The sequence below is a fragment of the Vombatus ursinus genome, unplaced genomic scaffold (assembly GCF_900497805.2).
Source record: "Vombatus ursinus unplaced genomic scaffold, bare-nosed wombat genome assembly UNPS02005659.1, whole genome shotgun sequence".
Taxonomy (NCBI): Eukaryota; Metazoa; Chordata; class Mammalia; order Diprotodontia; family Vombatidae; genus Vombatus; species Vombatus ursinus.
The window spans coordinates 19,741,593-19,769,082 of NW_020945437.1; the positions used below are offsets into that span (position 1 = coordinate 19,741,593).

The following is a 27,490-nucleotide window of genomic DNA, read 5'->3' on the forward strand; positions in this document are numbered from 1 at the left end:
AGCTGGGCAGTCTCTCTCCTGCTTAGGCAGTCATCTTGGCAGAAAGTCAGTCATCCCTCCCTTTCTTCCAATCAAAAGTAAATTTCTTGAGGGCATGGATGGTTTGGTTTTTGTCATTGTATTCCCAGGGCCTGTCACAGTCCTCAGTACAGTAGAGTGTACTTTAAATATTTTTTTCAAAGAATATGGCAATTGCTATAGGAATAAAGAAATTGTGGTATGTAATACAGTATAACTTTTCAAAGAATATGGCAATTGCTATAGGAATAAAGAAATTGTGGTATGTAATACAGTATTACTTTGCCTTAAGAAACGATGAATTCAAAGAATTCAGAAAAACATGGGAAGATTTATCTGAACTAATGCAGAATGCAGCAAGCTGCTCCAGGAAACAATATACACACAATATATACATAACACATATGTGACCAGGTGTTGTGCGTGTCTAGATCACCTAAGATGGAGGCAACCATGTGGGAGATGGCTAGGATTTACTTCTGTGAGAAGACATCTTGTGCTACCTGTGGGTGAGGACAGCTTCTTCCCATTAGATGTGTCTTTAAAACTACCCAACTGGAATGGTTGAGCTCTCCACCCACAGCACAAACAGCAGGAATTAAGCAGGGGGTAAGGGTTGGTGTGAAAGGCTACCTTCCCTGTCTTTCTTTTAGACCCTGTGGCCCTGGGGTTTTGATTTGTTTTGTTTATTGTTTTCAGTCCCAGGCTTAGGCAGTGGAGTCCTTGGACCAGGGAGCTTAAATCATTGTGACCTTGGAGGAAGGATTCAAGAGCAGATGTTGCTTCCAGTCCATTAAAGAAGCCAGTATACCAGGACACAAGCCCAGAGGGGCTTTGGATTGGGAACTTGATGAGACTATGTGATTTATTGTATTTTGTTGTTCAATCTTTCAGTTTTAGTCATGTCCAACTAACTCTTCATGACCCCATTTGGGGTTTTCTTGGCAAAGATTCAGCAGTGGTTTGCCCTTTCTTTCTCCAGCTCATTTTACAGATGAGGAACTGAGACAAACTGAGGCAAATAAATGACTTGCCCAGGGTCACAAAGCTAGTGTTTGAGGTGAGATTTGAACTCATAAAGATGAGCGTTCCCTGACTTCAGGCCAGGCACTGTATCCCCTGCAACACCTCTATGCTAAGTAGAAAACTGAGTTAGATTGTGAATTTAATCCCTTCTACCCTTTCAGATTCTGAGGTGGTATAAAGTGGGATTATGCCTCCCAGGTGTTAGCGGAGGGGGAGTGTTGTATGTTGGATATAATTTTGAAGTTAATATTCCTTCGTAAATGCTCATCTGACTGTTAAGTGGTTAAAAGGAACTGGAGTGCAAGAGACCCTAATACTGAATGAATCTAGTTGGTGGGGGTTTGAGCCAATGGCAAAGAGATCAGACACCCCCAGTTCCTGCTCAAGGCACCAGAGAGCACCCGGGGGGGAGGGGAGAAATGAAATGTAACATACCTTGCCTTCAGGATGGGGAGCCAGGGTAGCTATTGTTACAGATATAACAACGCAAGTAGAACAAAAAATGAAACACTATAACAGTAATAACTAAGCTTGGCCCTAGAAAAGAACTGAGAAAAGGCAGCTCCTTTCCCTCTTTGGAAAGAGGCAGAACTGTGGGAGTAGAATGCTGCATGTACTGTCAGATATGGGCATAGTGTGTTGTTTTTAATTGAAATTTTTTTTTCTCTCCTTTTAAAATCTTTGTTACAAAAATGGAAAGCTGGGTAGGAGAGGAGGAGAGAGAGATTTGGAAGTGAAAGTGATGGAAAAACTAAAGTCACCAATGAATTTTTCAGATTGCTTGTTGAATTGTAGCTGGGCAACAGGGGAGAGCTGCCTGGGTGTTCTCATTTGGGCTATTTGGGTGCCTGTGGACAAGTTTTCAGTGGGGGCTGAAGCAGGCATTCACCCTGAGGAGGAGATTTTCCTCCACAGAAGGACCATTTGTGAGAGGGGGTTGGGGTGGGAGCAGGGAGAGGGAGGATTGAGTTACAAACAATTTGCGCATTCTTTTCCCAGCCAGGAGATGCTTAACTAGCTGACCTGCAAGGCCTGGCTGGCGTTGGTCCGAGGCAGCCGCCTCACAAACCTTTCCTTTCATAAAAGTAGACTAGTGTCGATTTCTTCCCACCCTGCCCTGCTCAGACCACCTTGGCTTGACTGACTATTCCTTGAGCTACTTGTGAAGGACTGTTGGTGAACACCCCCCCCCACAGAGGCATCCAAAGAGACTAGGTATATCCACACAGACAAACACAGACACAGACCCATCTGAGACTACTTTGGCTTGACTAACTATTCCCTAAATTACCCATGAAGGACTGTTGGTGAATACACACACACACACACAGACTCATAGATACACACACAGACACAGACATCCAAGGAGACTAGGTATATACACATAGACACAAACACAGACACAGACCCATCTGAGGCCACCTTGGCTTGACTGATTATTCCCTGAGCTACTTATGAAGGACTAAGTTTGTGAACACACACACAGTCAGACACTTACATACAAACACACAGAGCCTCACAGTTATACACGGACAACACACATATTCAGACACCCATACACAGACATACACAGAGACACACAGAGACCTCCCCTCCCCCCATCTCTTTCTAGTTCTTTGAAGCTCCAGCTCCCACTGCATGGTATTTACAAATAAGGCCTCTTCCTTGTTCCTGCTGTAGGTCACCAAGACTAATTCTCTACACCTGGTTGCCTCAGAAGGACTTTTCTGAAGGGTGTGCATGCATATATGTGTGTGTGTGTGTGTGTGTGTGTGTGTATGTCTGTGTAAGAGACAAAGAGTAAGATTATTGCTTGCCGTTCCCCCTTTCCCCCAAACCTCCCCCTGCCCATTGGGACTGAGAAGAATGGAGTGCAGAAAAACTGTTGTGAAACAAAAGACAAAATCTTCCTGCAAGGAACACATGAGCTCTCCAAATTCTGCCTCCACTCTCTCATCAGATTCTGTCATTGATCTTTAGAAGACTATGATAATTAGACAGCACTAGAGAAGGGCAAATGTTCTGGTTACCAAAAAAGGGGAGAGTGTAGGTGCTTTAAATTTTCTTCCAGGGAGCATGATTTTGATTTCTGGCAACAGTAGAGAAAGGATTATTAAAAGGCTGGTTTATGGACATTTAGAAACGAAGGCAGTGATCAACAAGGACTGAGCATGGTTTGTTTCAACAAGAAAAGATCATCCCAGAAAGACTAACTTTAGTTCCTTTTTGTGGCAAGCTGTTAAGACTGGTAGATGAGAAGAATTATACATACATACCTGGAATTCAGGAGGCAACTAACTGATAAAGTCTTTCAAAGCATCCTTAGGGACAAGATTGAAGCTTGAGAATCTAGATGACAAGTTGATTCAGAACTGGTGGAATAACGGGACATAAAGAATAGTGATTCATGAACTGATGTGAAACCAGACAGTGAAACACTTCAGGGAGCTGTCCTTGGGTTTTGTGTGATTCAATATGTTTATCACTGGCCTGGATGCAAACATAGAAGACATGGTTGAAAATCTGCAGATGATGCAAAGGTGGAAGGAATAACTAACATGTTAAACAAGTGAACTGGAATTCAAAAAGTTCTTGATAGGTTAGGATGATGGATCAAATCTAACAATGTGGAATTTAACATTAATAAATGTAAAAACATGGAAAGACTTGCACAAAATAATGAGGAGTGGAATGAGCAGAACCAAGAGAACATTGTAGACAGTAACGGCAATATTGTTTTGAGAACAACTTTGAGTGAATAAGCTATTTTAACTATCACAAATACCAAAATTAACTATAAAGGACATATAAGGAAAGATGCTGTCTGCATGCAGAGAAAGAACTAGCTCCTGCTAGAGCTGGCTCCCATGCCCCTCACACCTGAACTGAGAGCCTCAAGCATGTCTCCAGGAGGGTAACCAAGATAATGAGGGAACTTGAAACCATGTCTATAAGGAACAGTTCAAGGAAGTGAAAATATTTATTCTAGAAGAGAAAAAAAACTTAGGAGAGACAGGATAGCTGTCTTTAAGCATTTGAGGACTATAATGTAAGAGAGATATTATACTCATTCCATTTGGCAACAGAGTGTATAACTTAGAGCAAATGAGAAAGTCACAGGAAGGCTGATTTCTATTTTACATAAGGATAGAGTGCTGGGCTTGGAGTCAGGAAGACTTGGGTTCAAATCCTGACTAAGAAACTTACTAGTTGTTTGACCCTGGACAATTCACTTAACCTTACTGATACTCAGTTTTCTCATCTGTGAAATGGGATTAATAATAGCATCTGTTTCACAGAATTGTTGTGAGGATCAAATGAGATAAAATGTGAAGGGCTTTTCAGGCCTTAAAGCACGAGATAAACAACAGCAATTATTTTTACTTACATTCTCAAGTATGAAAACAGATCTGTGTTCTCATTATTACCTCCAGTAAGATAGAAGAACACTAACCTGACTGTTCATTCTCTGTAATTCTTGCCCATATCTTCACATGAGTTCCTAACAGGAAGTCTAGTGACATATTGAGGGTCTTCCTTGAATTCTCTTAACATCACAAGAGTCCCAGTGGAGCACATAATTTGTCCGTTGGCTATCCTTCAGTCTCACCATGGGAGATTTGAACTCAGATCTTCCTGATTCCAAGTCCAGCATGCTATGCACTAGACCAGCTTGCTGCCTTTAAAGCATAGCCTTTAAGGTAGACTTTTGCTCTACAAAATCAAATGCTTTTAAACATAACCAATAAACAACAGGTACAGTTGTATCATGTTCTGTCCACATCTTCCAGGCACTGGTGTGAGGGTAGAGCTGTGTTCTACTGTGGAATATCTCTGGTAAAGACTGTTTGGTCCTTTCTAATACCTTCATCAAGAATGCCGTCAACATGTTCGTAGATTCTTCTAATAGTTTTTTGGAGAAGGAAAAGTAGCAGCTACATGGGTTTTTATTTATTGATGCTGTCTTAGTTTTTTTTTTAATAATAATGTTTAATATTTTGTCCATGCTTTATGTAACTTCCCTTCCTTTGAACACCTTATCAATCCATTCGTCAACACTGCCACACTTGTGTTGGTACCTCTGGCACAGATGTTTTTGTCTTCTGTTTCTATTTGGCCCAGGCACATTTCTTTTCTCATCTCTGTTGTCTCCATTTCCATGTCCTCCAGAAGCACATCTGGTCCTGTGTTGTTAGAGGCCAAATGTGGTTGTGCCATTGTTCTTTTTTTTTTTAACTAGATGTTCACTGAGTTTTTTTTTAAATTAGTTATTTCTTTTTTAGTTTTCAACATTCACTTTTATAAGATTTAGAGTTCCAATTTTTTCTCCCTTCCTCCCTTCCCTCCCCCCTCCCCAAGACAGCAAGCAATCTGATATAGGTTATACATATACAATCATATTAAACACATTTCCACATTAGTCATGCTGTGAAAGAAGAATCACAATAAAAGGAGAAAACCATGAGAAAGAAAAAACAACAACAAAAAAGAGAAAATAGTATGCTTCGATCTGCATTCAGACTCCATAGTTCTTTCTCTGGATGTGGAAGGCATTTTCCATCACGAGTCTTCTGGAATTGTCGTAGATCGTTGCAATGCTCAGAAGAGCTAAAGTCTAACAAAGTCAGTCATCTGTGCCACTGTTCTTGACAATGAGAAGAGGTTGTTACAACCAGTCTTTGTAGATCTTTTATCTGCTTGCTACCCTCGTTACTATTATTATGAAAAAATCTTAATAATTAAGGACATTCCCAAATAGAATGTGATACCTCTTTCATTGGTGATCTTCAAGTAGAGACTGAATAACTACTTATTTGTGGCGGTTATGGACCCTTGGTGTCAAACTCAAGGAAACAGGGCCACTAATCCAGCTGCATAGTGACTTAGTTTTAGAATGTAATGTTATCTCAGGCGGCTAGGTGGCACAGTGGATAAAGTACAGGGCCGGGAGTCAGGAAGACTCTCCTTCACGAATTTAAATCTCGTCTAAGACACTTACTAGCTGTGTGATCCTGGGCAAGTCACTTAACTCTATTTGCCTCAGTTTCCTCATCTGTAAAATGAGCTGGAGGAGGAAATGGCAAATCACTCCAGCATCTCTGCCAAGAACATCTCAAATGAGGTCATGAACAGACAGACACAACTGAACAACAACAGCGTTATCTATATTTTATTGTTTTTATTTATTTTGCTAAATGGTTTCCAATCATATTATAATGTGGTTCCACATCCTGGCTGCACTTGGAGGTGTTGTAGGCTACACGAGGCCCTCCAGGAGCATGTTTGACACCTATGTACATCAACAGCATTCTAGTTCAGGCTAAAGCTGATCTCTGAGGTCACTTCTGACACTGAAGTTCTGTGATTCTGTGAAGAGTCAGGAGCCAGGATTTGAATTCGAGTCTCCTGAATATTCTTTCCACTATAAAGGAAATTCTTGATTCTCCCCCCTACACACAGCACTGTGCTCAGTGCTTTTTACAAACATCTCATTTGATCCTCACAACAGCCTTCTGAGGTAGGTGCTATTATTATCCCCATTTGGTAGATGAGAAAAGTGAGGCGAACAGAGGTAAAATGACTTGCCCAGGATCACACAGCTAGTAAGTGTCTGAGGTGAAATTTGAACTAAGGTCCCTTCAAGTTCTAAATTTATGATCCTATGGAGAATGAATTTTTTTCTTTTTAAAGTAGAACATGTTGGAGGCAAAGGACACAGGTAGAGAGCTAGGAGAAATCTGAAGAGAGGGAAGATCAAATTTATTAGGTGGCTGGAGGTGGGTAGAATAGGGGCAGCTAGATGGTACAATGGAAAGAGCACCAGGGCTGGAGTTAGGAAGAGCTGAGTTCGAATTTAGCCTTAGACACTTATTAACTGTGTGACCCTGGACAAGTCACTTAATCCTGCTTGCCTCAATTTCCTCATTTGTAAAATGAGCAAGAGAAGGAAATGGCAAACTGCTCCAGTATCTCTGCCAAGGAAACCCCACACAGGGTCACAAAGAGTTGGGCGTGACTGAAATAAAACAAAAAAAAAAAGATTGGACAAAAGAGTGGGGGTAGGGGACAGGGATAATTCCATGGACGACATTGAAACCGAATCTGGGCCCTAAAAGGAGAGAGAAGTATTTCAACTGGGGGACAGGAGGAGGGAGTGCCTCTTCATAGTGACACAAGTCCTTTACAAATGCATTCAACTGGGAGCAGAAGGTCAAAGAGAAGGGGGGGAGAAGGAAGGAACGGGCTTTGCGGTGATTGGGACCTACCGGTGAAACATTTGATCAGCCATTTATCGAGCAAAAAGCGTCTTCTATTTGAAATGCACTGTGCTAAACCCCGGGATACGAAGAAAAAATATATGTAATCCGTGTCCTAGCGCTAGCTAGAAGGAGAGGACGGGGCTTCGCCCCGGCACTGACTGACAGCGCTTCGATTCTATAGAAGCCAGGGAACTGTGACTGGCCCCTGTTTGTTTTCAGACTGGCCCTGTGAGTCCACTGATACAAGGAACTCCCAGAGATAAAACTCCCTGTCCAATAAATCAGCTTCCACGCTGTAATTTAGAGGGTTAGTGGCAGCGGTGGGGAAAGGGCGGGGGCAGGGAGAGTTGGCACTGAGATCTTAGTTGCCGGAAATAATTACCTTTTTGTATTGTTGTTGTTTTTGTTGCTGGGGCAGCTAGGTGGCGTCATAGTGCATCCAGCATCGGGCCTAGAGTCAGGAAGACTCATCTTCCTGAGTGCAAATCTGGCCCCGGACACTAGCTGTGTGACCCTGGGCAAGTCACTTAACCCTGTTTGCCTCAGTTTCCTCATCTGTAAAATGAAAGGGAGAAGGAATGGCAAATCACTCCAGTGTCTTTGCTAAGAAAACCTCAAATGGGGTCATGGAGAGTCAGACAGGAATGAATATGACAAAAAAAGACAAAAAAAAAAAGAGAAAGAGACACTGTTATATCACAGTATACTCAAAACACCCACTTCTGTGGCCAGAAACTCCCAAGACACCATGAGTATAGGGTTGGGGAGTGGGCAAACACTGAAGAAAAAGATGGCTTTCTATTCTAACTACTTATTCCTGCTTAGTAGGTCACTCATTGTAACTCCATTTGAGGTTTTCTTGGCAAATGGTTTGCCATTTCCTTCTCCAGCTCATTTTACAGATGAGGAAACTGAGGCAAACAGGGTTAAGTGACTTGCGCAAGGTCACATAGCTAGTAAGTGTCTGAGGTCAAATTTGAACTCACACCTTCTGACTTCAGGACCAGAACTTTATCCACTGAACCATCTAGCTGCTCTTTCCCTTATCCCCACCTAAATTTGACTTTGAAAGTTGAATCTCCAAGCTTCTTGCCTTCAATCTGTTTTGTGCAGCTACCCCAAGCGCCCAAATGGCTACTTTTGTCTCTCTAACCCTCAAGGCACTTACATTCTACTAGGGGATACAACATGCTACAGATAAGTAGAAAGAAGCATGAATTTGTAGTCAGAAAACCTGGATCTGAATCCTCTTCCTGAATGTATTAGTCATATGATTTATTACAAGAAGCCTTCCCTCTTTGGATCTTAATTTCCTCTTTTGTAAATTTAGGGAATTAGACTTAATGACATAAAGCTGGGAGCAGAAGCTTTTACACTGGATGATCCTCAGAATTCAGAAAGATTTTTAAAGGCTAGAACAGTGGGCCAAGTTGAAATTTAACTGAGACAAACATAATCTTATACTTGGATCCAAGAAAAATTAATGTCACAAGGACAAGATGAGGTAATAGCAATTCCACTAAAAAAGATCTGGGGTTTTTGGGGGAGGGAGTTTTTTTTTGTTTGTTTGTTTCTCTTTATCAACAGTGAATATGATATCCATACTAGGAAGCTAATACAATCTTACGGTCTATGAAGACACGTGTAATGTTTAGAAAGAGGGAGCTAACAGTCTTGTTGCAAGCTGCCCTGGTCAGACCACATCTGGACTATGGGGAGGGGAGTGGGAAATCTGGGCACATTTTAGGAAGATTTGTAACATTGTGGCCCAGAACCACAACCTCGGACAGTTACATAGACCAAGATCAATCTTGGAGGCTTCTCAAAAATTACTCTTTAGCTCTTGCTTACTGTAGGGTTTTCCGTGGGAAAAAGCCTCTGAATCAGAGTGCTGGACCTGAAGAATGAACACCTGGGTTCACATCCCACCTCTGACATTTACCAGCTGTGTGTGACCCTGAGCAAGTGACTTAACATCTCTTAGGATCCATTTTCCTATCTGTAAAGTAGGGATAATAATTGTGCTTACCTCCCAGAGTTGTGAATATCAAATGTGATAATATTTGTAAAATGTCTTGCAAATCGAACACTCTAATAATAATTATATAGTGCCTAGTATGTGCCAGCTGTGCTAAGTGCTTCACCACCATTATTTCGTTTGATCCTCACAACAACCCTGGTAGGTAGGTGGGTGTTATTATTATCCCCATTTCGCAGATGAGTAAACTGAGGTGAATGGAGATGAAGGACTGAGGCTGGATGTGAACTCTGGTCTTCCTGACTCCAGGCCCATCGCTCTGTCCACTGCGCCACCTAGTGGCCTCTCTGTAGAAATGCCAGCTACTATTACCGTTGTTATTAACTCAACCACAACCAGTGTGGGTAAGAACATCAGGAAGGAGATCTAGCTGATAAAGGGTCTCAAGTTCACACCATATTGGTTGGTGGTTGTTCTTTGTGATTGAAGAGGGTCAAAAATGACATCATTATGTTGGGATCAAGGTACAGTGTGGCTGAACAGACCAATACAAGCTCGGAATGCTCTACCACAGGTTGGGTACAAATAGTCCATAAGACCATTTGGAGTAGAGATGTTATGCCATATGATGGTCCATTGAAGGAACCGGAGATGCTTGATGGGAGAGCTGTCTAGTGTTTGAATGTCTGTCACATGAAAGAGGGATTCCATTTATTCTACTAGACTGGGGTGGTGGGGGAGGGCTGGGGTAGGGGGCAGAACTAGGATCAGTGGGCAGAAGTTAGAGAAGGGTGAATTTCAGCTGGACATCAGAAAACAATTCCTAACAACTGGAGTTGTCCAAAAATGGAATGGGTTGTCATAGGAGTTGGGGGAATGGATTCCTCCTAACCAGAAACCTTCAAGCGCTAGCACGTACCTGTTGGATATATTACATTGAGGATTTTTCTTCAGATAGCTTGTATTAGAAAGTCTCTGAGATCCCTCCGGCTTGTTCCTAGTATTTAGGAAGTCCTGACCCTCTAGACTGTAAGCTTCCTGAGGGAAAGGTCCTATTTACCTTCGCATCTCTTCCAGGGTAGGCACCAAGCCTTTTCTGTGGTTAGAGCTTGATGCGACTGCTGAACTGAATTGAATACAGGCAAAAAGCTGGGGCAAAGAAAGAAGACAAAGGTTCCCATGTAGGCAGCCAAGATTGGGGGGAAGGGGCGAAGGCCACACTCTGAAATGGCCAAGAATCCCTTGCTCTCCGATTTCTGAATCGGCAGCTGTGTGGGCGCTGTTGGGAGGGAGGTGGGGGAGGGCAGTGACAGGGAGGTGATGGGCCAGGGCTGTGGCTTCTGGAGGCCCCGATCTCATCAGGATCGGTTGTTGGGAGGACTAAGGGGAGAGAGGGGAGGGAGGCGCATGGCCGGCTGTCTTTAGCCTGATTCTATTAGGAGCTTAGGGGACTAAGCAGGCTACCTCTCTGCTTCCTGAGGGACACTGCCTTGGGCAGCACCAACAGCTGTGGTGGTGGGGCCAGGCTGGGGCCTGCAGGCAGACACAGGCACTTTTCTTTGACTTCTCCTGGGCCACGCAGGAATGGGTAAGCAGAGAAGCAAAGGGGAGACCTTTATTTTCCCCACCCCATCCTTGCTGAAGCCTCCAGGACAAATTGACCATGTACTTATAGACATGGAGAGACACACACAGATATTGGCAGCAAAAAAAAAAATGAAACAACAAAAACACTAACATCCATTTCTCTATCTTTTAAGTTTTACTAAAACACTTCCCCAGTATAACCAGAAGCACCCTGGGAGGAAGGCAAGTGTAGAAATTACGATCACCATTTACGCAGGAGGAAACTGAGGCTCACAGAATATAAATATCTAGTTAAAGGTCACACGGCTAGTACTTGTTGGAGTCAGGACACTTGAAAGCCAGGTCTTCTGAGGACTCTTTAATCTTTAGGTCCTTTCCACAGAATGTGGGATAGACACACTTAGTGGCCTGTGAGCGACATACACCCAAAAGATGTGCAGACGGACACTCACAAGGCTATTCAGCCCGGAGGAATGGACACACAGCAAAAGCATAACTCCCAAGCATGCATAGTTAGTAAACATTTATTCATTATTTATTTATTCAGTTAATAAACATTTATCAAGCATCTCCTATATGTCAGGCCCTGTATTAAGCACAAACATATGAGGGGAGACACACTGGGACTCGCACATAGGGACAAGCTCATAGAAATACTCAAAAAGGTACAAATGCTCCTCTTGTACTCCTAATTCCAGCCCATCCTGTTGGCCCCCTTCCTGTCTGGGCTAGGGCTTTACGAGCAAGTTTGGAAGGGTCAGGCTCTGGTCTGGATTGGAGAGAATGAAGGAGGCAGCTCCACCTTGTGGCCATAATAGTAACTACAGCTACAGTTTCCACCAGGGCTTTGTACTTGGGAAAGCGTGTGTGTGTGTGTGTGTGTGTGTGTTGTTGTTGTTGTTGTTGTTGTTACCCTTCCCCATTAACACAGTATCTCTTTGAAGTTGCACATACACGCATTAGCCATCAACCATTAGCTCCCCAACCTGGGGCTTCTAGAAGCTGAGGCCATAGCCCAGGCTCCGAGGTCCATCACCTCTCCTTCACTGCCCTCCTCCATCCTCACACAGCTGCAGCACATCCAGATGTCAGAGATCTAGATGGGGCCTAGGGAGAAGGAATTCTAAGAAGAAGGAATTAAGAAAAGGGATTCTTGGCTGGGTGGGGCTTTAGAGTATGTTTTCTCAGCTCCAGTCTTCCCCACCCCCATCCCTTTCCTGCCTGCCAACATAGGAGTCTTTGTCCCTCTTGCTCTGCCCTAGCCTTTCTTCCCTGCCCCTTCTCTGCAATTTCAGAGTTGTACCAACTGGGATACATACATGGTCAGTGACTTGCTCATCTTTAGGCTGTCTCTCTTGGTTTCTCTCCCCTTCTCCCCCTCTCCCCTTCTCTCCATTTCTCATACATACATAGAAAAATAACCTCAGAAAATTGTGTATTAAAACTATATATAGTATGAAATTTAGACTGAAAGTCTAGCTTCTATAATCTACTACATGTGTGACTCCTGGGTTCTAGGAGGGTCTTTGTACATAGAAGGATTGCTTCTGGTATTATTTTTTAGTTATTACAAAATTGAGTATAAAGTAATGAGTTTATAACAAAACCAACCAAATATGTCAGAACCTAAAGGAGTAATGTACCTGGTATTCACCCTGGGAAGCTGCCTTCCTATTCCAGAAATATGCCAGGGTTCAGAGGTGGGGAATCTGTGACCTTGGGGCCACATGTGACCTTCTAAGTCCTCAAGTGTGGCCCTTTGACTGAGCCCAAATTTTACAGAACAAAGTTTGTCTGTAAAAAATGCTTTCATGGCTAGTTTATTAAACACAGCGGAAAACCTGTCATTACTTCAGCGTCAGCTCCTTGTGTTGAAATGGTTAAGACTTCCAAAATGACCACATACTAGCACAGGGGTAGGGAACCTTGGGCCTGGAGGCCATATATGGCCCTCTAGGTCCTCAAGTGCGGCCATTTGACTGAATCCAGGTTCTGTGAAGTTTGGATTCGTCAAAGAGCTGTACTTGAGAACCTAGAGGGCCACATAATGACCTTGAGGCTGCAGGCTCCCACCCCTGTACAAGCAGTTGGTATTGGGCAGGTGCTATTGTGCTATTGAAGAGAAGGCTCCTTCTACCCCCTACCCTAGTATGGGTGCTAATACAGCCCCTCCCTTTAGGGTGTGACTTTCTCTGTGGTCAATTCCCTCAGCTTTGACCTTGTGGGGAATGGTTTTCCTTTTAAACCAGCCAGGTAAAGCAATATCCAGTACCTAGCTCACTCATAACCTAGGCCTTGACAAAGGCTGCTATTCTCATTGCCCAGGATCCATCTTTTCTTTTTCACTGCTTTGGGAAGTTATAAAATGTGTCTCAATTATCAATACTTTTCTCTTTTGCTCAGCTCTGAGCCTCCATGCCAGGAAGGATCCCAGCAAATAAACTCACTCACTCTCTCTCTCTCTCTCTCTCTCTCTCTCTCTCTCTCTCTCTCATTACCACCTGCGGCCCCTCCTTGAGCCATCAATTCCACAAGGACACACACACACAAAGAGATCAGCAATTGTGATGATTATTTATTTTAGAGTAAATAGTTTCAATAGTTTCTTTTAAAATAGTAGAGAAATAGAAAAGTAAAAGCAAATAAAGATTGGCCATATAGGTTAATTGATCTCCCAAGGAAGTGAGAGAATGAGAAATGGGAATGAAAGAAGGATGGGAAACTGAGAAATCTCTGGTTTGGTGCCAGCCCCGCTGCGCCTATTCACCCCAATATATATATAACCCCAATATATAGTCTTTCTCTTTTTGCCTCAGCTTTGGGTTCCCTGCCTGTCCCAGGTTTGGTGGTGGCCACAGCAGTGGCTCCAGGAGACCCCTCTTCTCTCAGCCTCCCACCAGGCTCATGCCCATCTGTTTGCCTCCAGTTCCACAGAGACTTGTCCTTCCCTCTCCCACAGGAATAGGGAAGGGCTTTGTCATCAGTCACAAAGTAAGTTCCAAAGGCCCCCCGGAGGGTAGGGTAGAGGACCTATCTTCCCTATTACTTCAGAGGGCAATCCTCCCAGTCACCCAGGCTCACAATCTCAGAGTCACCCTGAATTCCTCACTATCTCTCATCTCTCCATATACAAGCTATTACCAAGGCCTTTTGATTTCACCTTTGCAACATCTCTTGAAAAAGCCCCCTCCTCTCCTCTGACACTGCTGCCCTTCTAATGCAGGCCCTCACCACTTCATGCCTTTATTATTGCAATGGCCTGCTGGTGGGTCTGCCTGCCTCAAGTTTCTCTGTTCTCCAATCCATTCTCCATTCAACCACTAAAGTGATTTTCCTAAAATGAAGGTCTGATCATGTTACCACCCCCCTCATTTAATAAAATTCCTAATGCCTCCAGGAACAAATACAAAATTCTCTTCTTAGAATTCAAAGCCTTTTATAACCTAGCCCCCTCCTACTTTCCCAGTCTTCTCCCACCTTACTCCCTCCGTGGGTCCTGTTTGATCCTGTGACACTGGCCTTTTGGCTGTTCCACAAACAAGATGCTGCATCTCTTGGTTCCGGGCACTTTTTCTGGATGGGGATTTTTCCCACACCTGGAATGCTCTCCTTCCTCTGCTCTGCCTATCGACCTCCCTGGATTCCTTCATGTCACAACTAAAATCCCACCTTCTACAGGAATCCTTCCCTAACTCCTTCCCTCTGTTCCCTCTATTTCCCATTTATCCTGCGTATTGTTTGTTGTGTATATTTGTTTGCATGTGTCTCTCCCATTAGACCGTAAACTCCTTGAGGGCAAGGACTGTCGTTTGTCTCTTTTTGAAGCCCCAGTGCTTAGCACAGTGCCTGGCACACAGTAGGCAGTTAATATTTATTGCTTGCTTGATTGAATTTCCTCCTGTGCCAAGTTAGCCACTTGTATAGAGTGGTGCATAGCCAGCCTGCAGAACACGGCCTGGAAATACCCTTGTACATGCACACTAATCCCAGCTTTGTATGATACTGTAATGGGGGAAGAGCTGAGGTGGCACTAATCCCATCTCCTCATGATTACCTGTACTAATCAACTAACTTTTGCCCTTATATGGAAGTTGTTTACTCCTCTCTATAAAAGCAGTTTGAAATCCAGGCTGGTAGCACTGTCCTGCTTATTGCCCTGGTGTGTTAACAGACTATTTGACCTTGCTTATACTATTTGTGTTTTGACCAGGGCAAGACCAAGATTTATTTTAACACTGCCCACCAGTGAGCATTGGTTTCCAATATCTTGTTGCAAATATTAGAATTGGATGGATTTTTAAGGTCACCTAGTCCAAGGCTGTTGGGGATCTAAGGATAAGACTAAAGAAGATTTGTTGAAGAATTAGATCAGCCCAGCCAGTTGGAAGAAACAAGCTCTTTTATTTGGTGTGTTCCAGGGAATGGAAGGTTGTGTAGCTTACCTGGAGACACCCAAGGGAGAGGGAGGTAGGGATTACAAGAGAAGGATACTAGGACAGCCCACTGACCGGGCTGGGACTGACACTTCCAAAGCAGAATTGGGAAGGGCAGGGGAAGAGAGATGGCCAAGGAGATTGCCAGGAAGCCCCTGACACATGGTAGGAGTCTCCAAGCCATGGTAGGAAGAGTACAGGGTGATCATGGGATATATTGCTCCCTGGACTTAGAAATGCTCGTTGACTGATTGACCTGGTGCTCCACTGTTATTGTTCATCCTTAATTTCAAAGAGGACCAATGACATCACAGGTGACATCATCAGCCCCTCTCTCTCTTCCTGAGTTATCCAATCCAGTCTAAGACAAAAGTCAAGATGACCGATGATGGCCTGGGATGCAGTGAATGACCTTGGTGTCTTCGAGGCCTCTTCAAGCTCCACAGCGCCTGCTTCAGCCTCCTTCATGGTCCTTGGAACAAATTGTTCTCACCTGCCCATTCCACTGGAGGAAAGTCTTCACAAGCTTGGGGTAGACACCCCCCTACCTCACCTATCGGTCACCTCAACCTGTTTGACTGGTGTGGCTGCTGCACGTGCTGTAGCTTCTTGGAGCTGCAGGTGAGAGGTGGGTGAAGGTGGACACCAAAGGTGAAGACTTAAAGAAGGCTTGGGAAGTCTTCACACCAGAGGTGTTAGTCCTTCCTGAACACTCCGTACATGTGGGTCCAGGGTCAGGACAGTTTGGTGTTTATTTAAAATGGACTCAGACAGGTGTCTTTTTACTTCAAGTTGCCTTGGGACATAGAATGAAAACCTCTACCCCAAATAATTTGGCCTGGCCCTCCCTTCCCATCCCTCACCAAGGACTTACCCTGATCTTATATGACAATACATATATACTTCAACCTTTGACCACACTTCCTCTCCCCCACCCTTCAATGAAGCTGAAGATCTTTATCTCAACCCACGGTGGCCAGGCTATCACTGCCTCCCCAGGTTAAACTGTCTTTACATTTCATTGCTACGTTTGCTGTCTGCAGCGATCTTTGAGCCCAGGAATATAAAATCTGACACTGATTTATTCAGTAATGACAACATTGCAAACACAAACAATTTTGAAAGACTTAACTCTGATAAGTGGTTTCAGAATACTGCTGATAAAAAATTATGTGAGAAAAATTTCTCCCTTTTACCTCTCCATTCCCCTTTCTCCCAGTGTATCCCTCTTTTTCATCCCTTCATTTTTTTTAGATCATTCCAACATTATTGACTCACACCCATGCCCTCTGACTATGTAAACTCCTTTTGATTTCCCTAATGATGATAACTATCTATGGAGTTATATGTATAATTTTCCCATATAAGAATATAAACAATTTAACTTTATTAAGTCCCTTACGATTACTCTTTCATATTTACCTTTCTATGTTTTTTTAATTTTTTATTAATTTATCTTGATTTATCAATAATCATTTCCACATGCTTTTGAGTTTAAAACTTTTCTCCCCCTTCCTCCCCACCACCCTCTCTAAGACGGCGCACAATCTGATATAGGCTATACATTTACATTCATATTAAACATATTTTCACATTAGTGATGTTGTAAATAGAAATTAAAACCGATAGGAGGAACCATCAGAAAGAGGAAACAAAACTCAACGGAAGAGAAGAAAAATAACAATTCGGCTTCCATAGTTCTTTCTTTAGGGGTGGACAGCATTTTCCATCACAAGACCTCTGGAGATGTCTTAGATCCTTGCATTGCCAGGAAGGGTTAAGTTTATCAATATTAGTCATCACACAACGTGGCTGTTATTGTGTACAACGTTCTCTTGGTTCTGTTCACTTCACTCAGCATCAGACCATACAAGTCTTTCCAGGTTTTTCTGAAGTCAGCCTGTTCATCATTTCTTATAGCACAATAGTATTCCATCACATTCATATACCACAACTTGCTCAGCCATTCCCCAATTGATGGGCATCCTCTCAATTTCCAATTCTTTGCCGCCACAAAAAGAGCTGCTCTGCTATAAATATTTTTGTACATGTGGGTCCTTTTCCCATTTGTATGATCTCTCTGGGATATAGCCCTAGAAGTGCTATTGCTGGGTCAAAGGGTATGCACAATTTTATAGCCCTTTGGGCATAGTTCCAAATTGCTCTCCAGAATGGTTGGATCAGTCCACAACTCCACCAATAATGCATTAGTGTTCCAATTTTACCACATTCTCTCCAACATTTATCATTTCCCTGTTTTGTCATGTTGGCCATTCTGATAGGTGTGATGTAGTACCTCAGAGTTGTTTTGATTTGCATTTCTCTAATCAATAGTGATTTAGAGCATTTTTTCATATGACTATAGATGGCTTTAATTTCTTCATCTGAGAACTGTCTGTTCATATCTTTTGACCACTTATCAGTTGGGGAATGGCTTGTATTCTTATAAATTTGACTTCATTCTCTATATATTTTAGAAATGAGGCCCTTATCAGAAAGACTGGTTGTAAAAATTCTTTCCCATTTTTCTACCTTCCTTCTAATCAGTTACATTGACTTTGTGCAAAAACTTTTCAACTTAATGTAATCAAAATTATCTATTTTGCTTTTCATAATGTTCTCTATCTCCTGTTTGGTCATGAATTCTTCTGTTCTCCATAGATGTGACAGGTAAACTATTCCTTGCTCTCTCAGTTTGCTTATAGTGTCAGCCTTATCTAAGTCATGTACCTATCATGACTTTATTTTGGTATATGGTGTGAGATTTTGGTCTATGCCTAGTTTCTGCCATACTCTTTTCCAGTTTTCCCAGCCGGTTTTTTCAAAGAGTGGGTTCTTATCCCAGAAGCTGGGGTCTTTGGGTTTATCAAATAATATATTACTATAGTCATTGACTACTGTGTCTTGCATACTTAACCTATTCCACTGATCCACCACTCTATTTCTTAGCCAGTACCAAGCAGTTTTGATGATTGCTGCTTTATAACACAATTTAAGATCTGGAATGTCTAGGCCACCTTCCCCTGCATTTCTTTTCATTAGTTCTCTTGATATTCTGGACTTTTTGTTCTTCCAAATGAATCTTGTTATTATTTTTTCTAATTCTATAAAATAATTTTTTGGTAGTTTGATTGGTATGACACTGAATAAGTAAATTAGCTTAGGTAGAATTGTCATTTTTATTATATTAGCTCGGCCTACCCATGAGCAACTGATGTTTTTCCAAATTATTTAGATCTGATTTTATTTGCATAAAAAGTGTTTTGTAATTGTGTTCATAGAGTTCCTGGGTTTGTTTCGGGAGGTAGACTCCTAAATATTTTATAATGTCTGCAGTAAGTTTAAATGGAATTTCTCTTTCTATCTCTTGCTGTTGGGCTTTGTTGGTAATATATAGAAATGCCGATAATTTATATGGGTTTCTTTTATAGCCTGCAACTTTGCTAAAGTTGTTTATTATTTCAAGTAGTTTTTTACTTGAGTCTCTGGGATTCTCTAAGTATAACATCATGTCATCTGCAAAGAGCGATAGCTTTGTTTCTTCTTTGCCTATTCTAATGCCTTCAATGTCTTTTTCTTCTCTTGTTGCTAAAGCTAACGTTTCCAGTACGATGCTGAATAACAGGGGTGATAATGGACATCCTTGTTTCACCCCCGATTTTATTGGAAATGCTTCTAGCTTGTCCCCATTACATATTATGCTTGCTGAAGGTTTTAGATAGATGCTATTTATTATTTTAAGGAAGACTCCATTGATATCTATGCTTTCTAGTGTTTTTAATAGGAATGGGTGTTGTATTTTGTCAAAAGCTTTTTCTGCATCTATTGAGATGATCATGTGGTTTCTGTTAGTTTTGGTGTTGATATGATGGATTATGCTGATAGTTTTCCTTATATTGAACCAGCCCTGCATTCCTGGTATAAATCCTACCTGGTCATAGTGTTTTATTCATGTGATAAGTTGCTGTAATCTATTTGCTAATATTTTGTTTAAAATTTTTATATCTATATTCATTAGAGAAATTGGTCTATAATTTTCTTTCTCTGTTTTGACTCTTCCTGGTTTACGTATCAGCACCATATTTGTATCATAAAAAGAATTTGGTAAGATTCCTTCTTTACCTATTTTACCAAATAGTTTATATAGTATTGGAATTAATTGTTCTTTAAATGTTTGACAGAATTCGCATGTAAATCTATCTGGCCCTGGAGATTTTTTCCTAGGGAGTTCATCAATGACTTGTTCAATTTCTTTTTCTGAGATGGGGTTATTTAAGTATTTTACTTCCTCTTCTGTTAATCTGGGCAATTTGTATTTTTGTAAATATATATCCATTTCACTAAGATTGTCAAATTTGTTGGCATATAGTTGGGCAAAATAATTCCTAATCGTTGTTTTAATTTCCTCTTCCTTGGTGGTAGTTTCACCCTTTTCATTCTTGATACTAGTAATTTGGTTTTCTTCTTTCTTTTTTTAAAGTAGATTAACCAAAGGTTTATCTATTTTATTGTTTTTTTTGCATAAAATCAGCTCAGTTTTATTTATTAGTTCAATAGTTTTCTTCATCTCAATTTTATTAATTTTTTCCTTTGGTTTTCAATATTTCTAATTTGGTGTTTAATTGAGGATTTTCAATTTGTTCTTTTTCTAGTTTTTTTGGTTGTATGCTCAATTCATTGATCTCCTCTTTTTCTATTTTATTTATGTAAGCATTTAGAGATATAAAACTTCCCCTAAGAATTGCTTTTGCTGCATCCCATAAGTTTTGGTATGTTGTCTCATTATTGTCATTCTCTTGAATGAAATTATTGATTGTTTCTATGATTTGTTCTTTGACCCAATCATTTTTTAGGATTAGATTATTTAGTTTCCAATTATTATTTAGTCTATCTTTCCATGGCCCTTTATTACATATAATTTTTATTGCATCATGATATGAAAAGGATGCATTTAATATTTCTGCCTTTCTGCATTGGATTGTGATGTTTTTATGCCCTAGTACATGGTCAATTTTTGTGTATGTGCCATGTATCGCGGAGAAAAAAGTATATTCCTTTCTATCCCCATTCAGTTTTCTCCACAGGTCTATCATACCTAACTTTTCTAATGTTCTATTCACCTCCTTAACTTCTTTCTTGTTTATTTTGTGGTTAGATTTATCTAGTTCAGAGAGGGGGGAGGTTGAGGTCCCCCACTAGTATAGTTTTGCTGTCTATTTCTTCCTGTAACTCCCTGAACTTCTCCTCTAAGAATCTGGATGCTCTACCTTTTGGTGCATATATGTTTAGTAATGATATTACTTCATTGTCTATGGTGCCTTTTAGCAGTATGTAGTTTCCTTCCTTATCTCTTTTGATAAGATTTATTTTTGCTTTTGCTTTGTCTGAGATCAGGATTGCTACCCTTCCTTTTTCTACTTCAGCTGAAGCATAATATATTTTGCTCCAGCCTTTTACCTTTACCCTGCATGTGTCACTCTTTTTCAAATGTGTTTCCTGTAAACAACATATTGTAGAATTACGGTTTTTAATCCAATCTGCTATATACTTCCGTTTTATGGGAGAGTTCATCCCATTCACATTTACAGTTATGATTACTATTTGTGTCTTTTTCTCCATCCTTCCCCCCCCACCCCGTTTATGCTTTTCTTTCTCCTTTCTCCTTTCCCCCCCTCACTAGTGTTTTGCTTTTGACCAGTGCCTCCTTCAGTCCCACCTCCCTTCTATTATCCCTTTCCCTTTTCTTCCCTTTACCCTGACTGCTTCTTCCCTCCCTTCTATCCCCCCTCCCTTTTCTTTCCCCTTTCCCCTCCTACTGCCTATAGTGCAAGTTAGATTTCTATACCTAACTGATTATGTTATTCCCTTCTTGAGGCAAATCTGATGAGAGTGAGGTTCAAACAATGCTCATCCCCCTCCCTTCTTTACCTCTCCTCTAATAGGTCTTTTCCTGTAATGTAATTTATCCCTTGTCTGCCTCCTCCTTTCTCAGTACATTTTCTTAGCTCAGATTAATCCACTTACTTGGATCCATTTAACTCACTTGATTAAATTTTTTTTATCATTACATCAAAGTCAACTTATATCCACCCCTTTTATGTATACTCATTTAACATGGTATAATAACAATACAGTTCTCAAGAGTTGCAAGTGTCATCTTCCCTTGTAGGGATGTAAACATTTTGCCCTTATTAACAACATATTGTATCTTTCTGACCCATTTACCTTTTTATGTCTCTCTTGAATCCTGTACTTGAAGATCAAATTTTTTGTTGAGCTCTGGTCTTTTTATCAGGAACGTTTGGAAGTTCCCTATTTCATTGGATATCCATCTCCTTCCCTTAAAAATCACCCTCATTTTCGCTGGGTAGTTAATTCTTGGCTGCATTCCAAGCTTCTTTGCCTTATGGAATATCATGTTCCATGCCCTATGGTCTTTTAATGTAGAGGCTGCAAGGTCCTGTGTAATCCTGACTGTGGTTCCATGATTTTTAAATTGTTTCTTTCTGGCTGCTTGCAGTAATTTCTCTTTAATCTGGTAATTTTGGAATTTAGCTATTATATTCCTTGGCGTTTTCAATTTGGGATCTCTTTCAGGTGGGGAGTGATGGATTCTTTCTATAGTTATTTTACCTTCTGGTTCTAGGACTTGAGGGCAGTTTTCCTTTATGATTTCCTGAAGGATATTGTCCAGGCTCTTTTTTTCATCATGACTTTCAGGTAGGCCTATAAGTTTTAAATTGTGTCTCCTGGATCGATTTTCCAGGTCAGCTGTTTTACCCATGAGGTATTTTATGTTTTCATCTATTTTTTTCATTTTTTTTTTTTGTTTCTGTTTGACTGATTCTTGCTCTCTCATAGAGTCATTAGTTTCCATTTGTTCGATTATAATTTTTAACATATTGTTTTTTTCTGTTAGATTTTGTACTTTCTTTTCCAATTGGTCAATTGTATTTTTAAGGGATTTATTTTCTTCATTGTGCTTTTTTTCCAATTGGCCAATTGTGCGTTTTAGGGACTTGTTTTCTTCAGTGTACTTTTTTTCCAATTGGCCAATTGTACTTTTAAAGGATTTCTCTACCTCTCTCATTTGACTTTTAAAATCCTTCTTGAGTTCTTCTAAGAAGGCTTTTTGGGCTTCAGACCAGTTCATATTCCCTTTTGATGTTGCAGATGTGGGTTTGATGACAGTGTTGTCCTCTTCAGAATTTCTGTCTTGATCTTCACTCTTCTCATAATATGAGTCTAATTTAAGTTTCTTTTTACTCATGGTGTTTCTTTATTCCCTGGCCTTTAAAGAGATTAAGCTCTCCTGCTGGGGAGCAGAGGGCACCGACCCAAGCTTCTTGTGTTGGGATCCTAGGTCTTGGTCACTTGCTTTGTGTGCTGGGGCCCCTTATGTTGGCAATTGGAGGCTGTAGGGTTCTGGCAGCTTATCTGGTGTTGGGCTGGAATCAGCAAGGCTGGGACTTTGAAGTAAATCTAGGTTGCCTGCTTTTCCTTTCCTTTAGTTTTGTTCAGCTCCTTTTAGATAAGTGCTGCCAGGTGTTTATCTGCGTGGGGCCCCTTGCAGTGCTGCCTCCCTTATTTCTGTTGAGGCACTGGGAGACTTCTTTGCTGTAGAATGCAGAGGCACCTGGTGGTTTTCTGAGCTGGTTTCCACCAGTTACCCTACCCTCACTGAGGCACTCGGAGGTACAGCTGTTGGTGTTTGCCTGCTCGACCACCTGGGCTTCGGGATCTCCTCCTGGTTGATGTTGGAGGCTGTAGGGTTCTGGCAGCTTACCTGGTGTTGGGCTGGAATCAACAAGGCTGGAACTTTTTGGCACCTCTAGGTTGCTTTCTTCAGCTCCTTTCAGACAAATGCTGCTGGGTGCTTATCCACCTGGGGCCCTTTGTAGTGCTACTTCCCTTATTTTTGCTGAGGCACTGGGAGCTATAGAATGCTAAGACACCAGAATCTCCTCCTGGTGTGCTAAAGTGGGTCTTTCCACTAGCTGGCTGGGCGACTCCTGTTTCATACTGGTCCTCTTCCCCCAGGGCAAGAGGAGACTTTCCCGTTAATCCCTCTAGCTACCTGGGCTACTGCACTGCTGCACCCCATCTTTCTTCTGGTTCAGCTGTTCCCGGGTTTTTTCTGGGGTGACATTTTCTGGGTTTTCAGAGGTTGATAGGGGAGGGTGAGAGTGAATACCTTTTTACTCCGCCATCTTGGATCCTGGAAGCGGTCTCCTTTCTATGTTTTTCTTGAGTCTTCTGTTTGAATGGCAAATTTTCTCTTCAGCTCTGGTCTTTTCATTAGGAATATTTGAAAATCCTCTATTTCACTAAATGTCCATTTTATCTGCTGAAGTATTATATTCAGTTTTGCTGGGTAGGTTATTCTTGGTTGTAATCCTAGCTCCTTTGCCTTCCAAAATATTGTATTCAAAGCCCTCTGCTCCTTTAATGTGGAAGCTGAAAAATCTTGTATGATTATGACTTTTGCTCCATGACGTTTGAATTGTTTCTTTCTGGCTGACTGTAGTATTTTCACCTTGACCTGGAAACTCTGGAATTTGGCTCTAATTTTCCTGGGAATTTTTATTTTGGGATTTCTTTCAGAAGGTGATTAGTGGATTCTTTCAATTTCTATTTTACCCTCTGGATCTAAGATATCAAGGCAGTTTTCCTTGATAATTTCTGGAAATATGATATCTAGGCTTACTTTTTCATGGCTTTCAGGTAGTACAATAATTTTTAAGTTATCTCATCTTGATCTAGTTTCCAGATCAGTTATTTTTCCAATGAGATAGTTCACAGTTTCTTCTATTTTTTTATTCTTTTGAGTTCATTTTGTTGTTTCTTGATGTCTCATGGAGTCATTAGCTTCCATTTGCCCAAATCTGATTTTTAAGGAATTATTTTCTTCAATGAGATTTTGTACCTCTTTTTCCATTTGGCCAGTTCTGCTTTTTAGGGAGTTCTTCTCTTCAGTGGATTTTTGTGTGTCTTTCGCCACTGGGCCAGTTTTGTTTTTTAAGGTGTTGTTTTCTTCAGTGTTCAGGTTTTTTTGTTTGTTTGTTTTTTGGTGCCCATTTATCAAGCTGTTAATTCTTTTCACAATTTTCTCGAATCACTCTCATTTCTTTTCCTAATTTTTCCTTTACCATTCTTATCTCTTTAACCCTTTGAGGAATTCTTGTTGGGCTTGGGCCCAATTAGCATTTTTCTTTGAGACTTTGCTTATTGCTGTTTTCACATTGCTGTCTTCTTCTGAGTTTGTGTCTTGGTCTTCTCTGCCACTATAGTAGCTTTTTATAATCAAGTTCTTTTTTGTTGTTTGCTCATTTTTCCAGACCATTTTTTGACTTTGAACTTTGTTAAAGTTGGGCTCTGCTCACTTAGGAGTAGGGAGGCACAGTATCAAGCTTCAGACTTTTTTGCACTGCTATTTTTAAGTTCTGGGAGTCTGTAAGCTTTTTGTGCTTTCAAGGTAGTGTGATCTAGAAAGAGGTTATCTAGAGAGTGGTCATTGCTCTCCTGGTCTGCCCTCTAATCTTTACCTAGCAAGGGCCCCTGTTCCCCTGTAGTCACAAGCACTAGTGCTCCTCTCAACCCTGGAACTCTGACCAGGGTCCCTGATCCCTTGCGACAAACCACAAGTGCTCCTCTTCACTCTGGAACTGTGACCCAGAAATCTGTATGGACATTAGAGTTGCCAATCAGCACTAGCTGTACCCAGTGTCAGCAAAGGGTCCCCTGTAATCTCTTTCTGATCAGTTGTCTGACTCCTTTACCATGTCTGGGCTGACCACTCCCAAAGCTGCTGCTGTTATTACTGCCACCTCCAAGGCCCACCACTTTTTGTGTGTGTGTGAGGCAATTGGGGTGAAGTGACTTGCCCACGGTCAGACAGTTAGTGAGTATTATGTGTCTGAGGCCAGGTTTGAACTCAGGTCCTCCTGACTCCAGGTTTGAACTCAGGTCCTCCTGACTCCAGGTTTGAACTCAGGTCCTCCTGACTCCAGGTGCTCTATCCACTAAGCCATCTAGCTGCCCCCCATGGCCCACCACTGTTGCTGCCACTGTGTGTGTGTGTGTGTGTGTGTGTATGTGTGTGTGTGTGTGTACTCTGGACAGGCCTCCACCCTGGTGTCACAGACCTCTCCTGCTGACCTCCTAAGTTTTCTCAGGTCAGACAAATATCTCACCTTAACCTTTTGGCTCTGCTGCCCCAAAATTTGATTTGAGGCATTATTTTAAAGTTGTTTAGAGGGGATTGTCAGGACAATTCAGCTAGGTTGCTGTCTTTAATCCTCCATCTTAGCTCTACCCCTCTGAAAACTCTTAAGATTTTCCCTTTCCCATCGGCCCCAGCTTTCCCTTGCTTGTGGACTCATGGTGTCTGAACCCTATTCTATAGAGATCTGGGAACATAAACTGGAATATACTAAAAATTACTAAATTAGGAAAAATCTCACACCTCTACCATAAGACTCTCATCCCGCCCTAATGAACCTCTTATTTTCAGACTAATTGGCCTCATCCAGAGAATTTATATAATTTACTTTTAAAAAGTTGTTATTGATATCTTGTTTTTATATCACCATAGCTTCCCCCAGTATTTATCCCCTCCTCGTCTCTCTCCTAGAGAGCTATTCCATATAACAAAAAGTATTTTTAAACACAAAAAGAGGGAAAAATTAGCATAACTAATTGGTATGTCATAAAGATCTGAAAACATGTGAACTGATCCAACCATTCTGGAGAGCGATTGGGAGCTATGCCCACAGGGCTATAAAATTGTGCATATCCTTTGACCCAGCAATTCCACTTCTGGGACTGTATCCCAAAGAGATCAAAGAAAATGGAAAAGGACTCACATGTACAAAAGTATATATAGCAGCTCTTTTTGTGGTGGTGAAGAATTAGAAATTAAGAGGGTGCTCATCAATTGGGGAATGTCTTAACAAGTTGTGCTATATGATTGTAATGGAATATTATTGTGCTATAAGAAATGATGAACAGGCAGATTTCAGAAAAATCTGGAAAGACTTACATGAACTGATGCAAAGTGAAGTGAGCAGAACCAGGAGAACATTGTACACAATAACAGCGATATTGTATAATGAACAGTTGTGAATGACTTAGTTATTCTCAGCAATACAGTGATCCCAGACAATCTCAAAGGACTCATGATGAAAAATGCTATCTGCCTCCAGAGAAAAAACTGATGGCATCTCAATACAGATGAAGCATACTATCCTTTTCTTCCTTTCTTTCTTTTTTCTTTCTCTCTTTCTTTATTTTTTCTTCCCATAAAATGATTAATATGAAAATTTTTTACTTGATTGCACATGTATAACCTATATTAGATTGCTTACCATCTCAGGGAGGGGGGAGGGGAAGGAGGGAAAGACAGAATTTGGAACTCAAAACTTAAAAAAAAAGAATGTTAAAAATTGTTTTTACATGTAATTAGGGAAAATACAATATTATTTTAAAAATATCTGAAAACATGTACAATACTTCTGGACCTCCCAGATCTAAAAAAGAGTGGAGTGGGAGTGTTTGCTCATATCTCTTCTTTTGAATCATACTTTTTCTTTATAATTTTGCAATATTTATTTTGGTGGTTGTTCTGTTTACATTGTTGTAGTCATTGTGTTTGATGTTTCCTTGGCTTTGCTTACTTCACTCTGCATCAGCTTATGTAGATCTTTCCAGGCTTCTTTGCAGATATCACATATGTCATTTTTTTACTATATAGTAATATTCCAATATAGTACTGAATTGTCACATACTAGCCATGTGACCTTGGACTACTCACCTCTGTTGCATGTCTAATCAAGAAGACTTTAAACAAAAAAAGCGATGGGGAAGAGAAAACTGTCCACATGTATTTGCCAATCTTGACAGCCTAGGGAGGTGCAGGTAAAAATAAATAATAGTAATAACTAACTTTCATATAATGTTTTTAAGTTTTTCAAAGTGCTTTACAAATATTATCTCATTTGATCTTCACAACAACTCTGGGAGGTGGGTGCTATCATTATCATCCTCATTTTACATATGAGGAAACTAAGGCAAACAGAGGTGAAATGACTTGCCCAGGGTCACACAGCTAGTAAGTGTCTGGGGGCAGCATTTGAACTTGGGTCTTCTTCATTCCAAGTCCAGCACTTTATCCACTGAGCCACCAGCTG

At 41.1% G+C, this 27,490-nt stretch overlaps 1 protein-coding gene across 1 annotated transcript in view; it reads right to left on the reverse strand.

The window, feature by feature from the left end:
- Positions 1 to 27,133, reverse strand: part of CAPN5 (calpain 5) — a 202,145-nt gene extending 175,012 nt beyond the window's left edge. Inside the window, exon 1 of the mRNA XM_027848186.1 lies at positions 27,115 to 27,133. The gene's annotated coding sequence lies outside the window, so the exon portion shown is untranslated. The remainder of the gene's footprint in view (positions 1 to 27,114) is intronic.
- Between the last annotated feature and the right edge of the window lie 357 nt (positions 27,134 to 27,490).